Genomic DNA, 6,030 nt, shown 5'->3' with positions numbered 1-6,030 from the left:
ATCAGGATCATCAATCAGAATGGTCCAGAGGTCTCTTCTACCACCGCTTTGGGTCTTCGGACCTGAATACAATAGTGGATCCGGGTTAGGGTCAGGGTTAGAATAGGGCTGGATATTACAACATGTGTAGGAGACTGACACCAGGCACACATAGCAATAGATTTGTCAAATAAATGTGCTTGACTTGGTGGTGGTGGTGCAACTTTAACTACCAAAGTCTCTAACTTTTTCAAAAGACTATCTATTTGTGTTTCCTTATGAACTTGGCTATCAACAAAAGATCCCCTACTAATCCTTTCAGATTCTTGGGTTGACTCCCATTCTCTAGTTCTATCTGCTAGGTCTAAAAGAAATTCCCAAGCTTCGGAATCATCAGTGAATGTGTAAATCCTGTGGGGCACATAGATTCCAAGAGTTGCTTTGTTTGATAATCGATACCCTTATAAATTATTTGGCATAAATGCCATAATTCTATACCATGGTGAGGCATTCTTGGAGAAGGATTTGGAACCTCTTCATTACCTTAGCAAAGACTCATTGGGTTTCTGACAAAATTGAAGAATGTCATTTCTTATTTTGTTCGTCTTAGAGAAAGGAAAGAATTTCTTCAAAAATAGGACAGTAAATTGTTTCCATGTGGTAATGCTATCCCTAGGTAAGCTATAAAACCACTTTTTGGCTTGATCCTTTAATGAAAATGTAATGAACCATAGTCTTACGGCATCATCAGTGAGTTGTTGTACCTTTATAAGGACACAAACCTCCTCAAACTCCCTAAGGAACAAATATGCATCTTGATCAGGTAACCTATGAAATTGGGGTAACATAGACAGATAATGGGATTTAAGTTCAAAATTATTACCCCTCACTTCAGGTAAAAGTATACAGGAGGGTTGTGCAGATTGAGTTGGATAAAATCTATCTCAACGACTCTTAGGTGGAGGAGGTGGAGTTAGGTTTTCCATGGTCAAGGTAGACACTCGAACAGTTCTATTTGTGGAATCACGAGTCCAGACACACATGCACTAACCACCTAATGCAATTAATGGCTCTTATGAAAGAATGATATTTTTTTTATAATAAAATACCTAAAGAAGAAAACAAAATAACAAAAACAAAAGGGAAAGTAGTGAATTTCCCACCACAAAGATTGAAACAATGATTCCAAAGCTGTAAGGTTGCCGTATAGCTGAGCGTTGTATAGGTTTGACAGCAAGGGAATCCGTATAGTCTTCGGAGCCACCTACAATCGAATCCTGGGGATTCTGTAGTAGAGTGGGGACTACTATACGTTTTTGTTTCTACTCTAGTTAAGAGTAATATCTTAGATTTTTTTTTTTTTTTTTAAAACACTTCGATTTACCTAAGAGTAAAAAACAAAATGGACTAATACCTCCCCGGCAGCAACGCCAAAAATTTGTTTGTGAAATTAAAAGTAACCGCAAGCGCACGGTATCGTGTAGCTAACGGGTCGAACTCAAGGAGATATGCCACTTACAATTCAACTTCTTAATAGTAATGCGAGAGTGGAATGATTCAATTTTTGTTAACTAATTGACTAAACTAAACGATCTTAATCTATACGTCTAATGCAATCGAATTGAAACGAAAAATAAATTAAACACAATCAATGCATAAATAAAAGACAGGAGAAAAAAAAATGAACAATAAAAATAAAAGGAAAAGGGAAGCCTTAACCAAAGAGAGGCACGACTGTAGGCATCTCTGATCAAGGATCCAGGGGAAGGGACAACAATAAACAATGCTGAAAGTAAATTGCAGAAAGTAAATTGCAGAAAGTAAATAACATAAAGTAAATTGCAGAAAGTAAATAACAAAAAGTAAATTGCAGAAAGTAAATAACAAAAAGTAAATTGCATAAAGTAAATAACAGAAAGTAAATTGTAGAAAGTAAAATGGAAACTTTAACCAAAGAGAGGCACGACTGTAGGCATCTTTGATCAAGGATCTAGGGGAAGGGAGAACAATAAATAATGCTGAAAATAAATCCTAAATTAAGAATATGGAGGGGTAGATAGAAGCGGGAATGGAGGGAGGAGAGAAGATTAATAAAGAAGGTTACTTACTTGCGAATTAAACAAACGATTCGAATCTCAACCAACCCTAACAACCAGATCTAGATCTAGAATGATCTAAATCTGCAATTGCTAGACCCAGAGAAAAACGAATCTAAAAACTTGAAACTTGAACTTGAAACTTGAAACTTGAATTGCATTACATAAAAAAATTAAACCTAAACATTGAATCTAGAAATTTAAATCTCACAAATGCAAGCAAAGAAAACTAAAGAAAGCCTAAATAAACTGAAGAGAGAAGAAGGAATGCTTCTACTAAGCTCTAGAACATGTTCTCCTTTGATGGAGTATGCTCTCCTTTTATAAAGTTTACATGAGATATGAGGCACGACTAAATTTGAATAAAACTCAGGGTTCCTATTTGACTCAGCCAATTAGGGTTTTGACGTACTAATCGCGCCTACTTAGAGAGATCAGATGCATAATTCCACCGTTGGATTTGAGGTTTAAGAAGTCATAAAGCTCTCCTCCAAAAATCAGCTCGATCGGACACCGGATGACCGTTCGATGAAGGGCTTGATCAAAACTGGACAGAAACATTCAAAAACGGGATTTTTGCCTCTTTCTTCTCTAAATATAATTCTTTTTCCTTTTTTTCTTTCTTTAATCAAATCACAAACAAGATATTGAGGTATGCAAGGACTCTTTCTCCATTTGGACTCTCTCAATAATATCTCTGTAGATTTGATTAATAATTCCTAATCTCAGCCGTAGATCAAATTTGCCTTCTTTATCTTTTCAATATTTCGGAGTTGGCCCATAATCACACATCTCTAGCCCATCATGCTCCAAATCAGGTCCATTTGAGAATTTGAATGGACTTATTGACGTGTAAAATAGCATGATTCAAGCCCAAAACTCCAAATATTTGCTTAAATCTTGAAAAGTCATAAAATCTACAAAAACAACATAAAACCCAAGGTAATTTCACTCTAAGTGTATAAAATGCATACTTTATGCTCTAAGATTTCACACATAAATGTGTTCATCAGCAGCAATGGGGATTCACGGGCCCTCAAGACAAGTAACCAACTCGTGAGAGGACGTGAATCACATTGTGGGGGCCATTTATTGGTAGGGTTGCATATTGATAGACTTGGGCTCATGGGTGCTCAAGACCGGTAACCAACCCGTGAGGGGACATGAGAGCTTTCCGTTTACTACATGTGGATGACCAATAGGGTTGATGAGTCCGTAGTCAGGGACTATGAGGACTCTAGTGTGAAGGATACCGGAAAGGATCGCCAGGGGCGAAGAATTGACGTATCTGGAACTGAGTTGATATAACTAAGTAGAAGACTTGCATTGGCTAAGCTTAACTCTGACATGCGCCAATACTTAGACCAAATGGTGATGTGAGAGAGCGGTGACATAAACCCCAGCCAAGGTTCTCCGAAGGTGTTCCTACCCACTAACAAACGGCGTTGTGTGATGAGACCCACCCAAAGAAGTATGGTGCTATGAGTTAAAGCATGTCTGCCAATAGAGACCAGATTATATATATAGAGTTAGAAGCATATTGCATTTATTGTTTCATATGATTGTATACATGTTTGTTTCTGAATGCATGTGAAGATGCTTATTGTGTTTGGATTACTTGCTAAGTTCTTTTGAGCTTACCCTTCGGTGGACTTGTTTTAGATGACAATGTAGGTACGAAAGAGAACCCGTGCCACGCTATGGAAGACCTTTCCGTACATGGTGCAGCTCCGAAAGTCCTTGGACAAGGTAATGAGTAACGAGGCAGCCAACACACAGATTTGGATTGCGTTGATGGCTCCTATTGATGGCGGCCGGCATCGTCTTATTCGCCGATGGGATCGTGGGCTAGATGCTGATCTGAAGTTTCAAGAGCATAACCTAAAGGTGAAGAAGATGAAGACTAAAGAAGAAGAAGAGCCGACTAAAGATGTGGATTAGTTTTCTCTATATTCTTCTAGACTTTTATTTTACTTGCGTTAGCATAGGGCGGCCTTAGATTTCGATCTACCTTTCGCATATGTTTGTGGAGTATATTTCCGCTATACTCCACAGTTGTCTTTTGATTTGGTATCTTGTTATTCCGCACTCTGATATTCTTAGTGATCCTTCTAAGATCATTTTTTTGAATTTTATTATTAACTTATTAGAATACAATGATTTGTTCTTTCTTTTGATTATGTTATTGTGCTAAATAGATATGGTCGTTCCTAAACTTGATCTTTTGGGCTGTGGATTACTCCCCCGGGTAACCCAGATAGAGTATAAGCTGGGTGGATTTGGCAGGATGTGACACTAAGTGAATCAATTATGGAGTACATTGGTGGAGTGCATTTGGAACATCAGAAATGCAGCTCTATATTGTGGTAAAGATACTTTTGTGGTGCTCACTATGACTAACTTAAACCATTTAAGTGATTTTGTCAATGAGGGAAGGATTGTAGGTTCTACTAGAAAATACAAGGGAGGATGTCGAATGCTTTCAAATGTTTATGAACGGTTCATGGGATGGCGTGAAACAAGGGAGGCAAGGGTTCATTACTTGGGATACAGATGGGAATTTTGTTGCAGCACAGTGCAAAGAGGGACATGGCAACTCAAGTATAGCTAAGGAGCTTAAAGTTGTGAGAGATGGCTTGCTTCTAAGGACTTTGGGTATATCTAACTTGCAAATCAACTCGCAACTCATATTGCATGCATGCCGGCACTTTTGGTCCTATAGGACTTCCCATCATCTCTAGATTGGATGTGTTATAGTCTAGTTTAAGAGACTATTAGGTTAAATTATGCTTTTAAATTTGTTCATTTCAGTTATGTTCCTTGGACTTCTAATGTCTTAGCTAATTTCCTGGCTAAAGGAGCTCGTTATCTTGCTTCCACTAGGTCTTGATGGAGTATTCCACCAATCTTTACAGTTCATTCTTCCTTGTTATCCTGATCTAAATAGTTTTACCTAATGAGTTTTTCCAGCTTTTTCACAAAAATTATTAAAAAAAAAAAAATGGTGCAAAAAATCTTGCGGCGAACGTGGTTGGAACACTTGACTGATCTGACGCTTCCCCAACTGAGCTATCCCCACAATGCATGCCCTTGCTATAAAGTTATTTACGAGTAATAATTGGACTTAGGACAATTACACATGAGAGCTAACCACAATGCTTAGACATAAACACACTACCCCCATCGAGATGCTAACTCATAAGTTGTCACCAAGGCCCCGCCTTGTGCATCAAACCATGTTCCCAATAGAAATAGCTGTTCCACACCCCCCCCCCCAAAAAAAAAAAAAAAAAAAAAACCAACCCCCAAGAACCCCCCTCCCCCAACGCAAAAAAAAAAAAGAGGGTAAAAGCCCAAATTCGGTTGTGGTAAGGGAATCAATATTGTATTCCCTTAGGCTGCATTTGTTTGTTAGAATAAAGGTGGGGTGTGAAAATTCTTGAAAAAATAAAATTTTCCTACTTTTTCTTTAAATCCTAAAAGTATAGCTTGTTTGGTTGCTTAGGGTGAGAAAGTTAAAGACAAGTTTCCTTAATGTAAGGACACTTGTCTGGTGAGGTGACAAGCCAACTTTCCCACGTCAAGCCTTTTCAAAACCCCAACAAAATATGTGGAATTTGGTAAAAAAATGTAAAAAAATAAGAAAGTAAAAAATGAAACCCACATATTAACATTTTTCCACAAAATTCCTTTCTTTCTCCCTCACCCCACTACACATGAGGCTTACATTTTTTTTCCCCGCCGCACCTTTGCAAACAAACACAGCCTTAGGCAAACAAATAAAACCAAAAGCATACAAATATGGTTCAAATGTTAAGACATTTCAGCCAACAGCTCTGCGCATGCTCAGGTTGTGTATGGGCTTCAATTTTGCGAATTTTAACCAACTACAAGTCCTTTGCTTAGAAATATGAAGGTTAAGATGGCTAAACTGTTTATATCAAGATTTTTGTTT

The sequence above is a fragment of the Hakea prostrata genome, chromosome 1, assembly GCF_041222555.1.
Source record: "Hakea prostrata isolate BN-2017 chromosome 1, UWA_Hpros_2, whole genome shotgun sequence".
NCBI lineage: Eukaryota > Viridiplantae > Streptophyta > Magnoliopsida > Proteales > Proteaceae > Hakea > Hakea prostrata.
The sequence above is the reverse complement of the archived record's forward strand: the minus strand, read 5'-3'. Positions refer to the sequence as shown.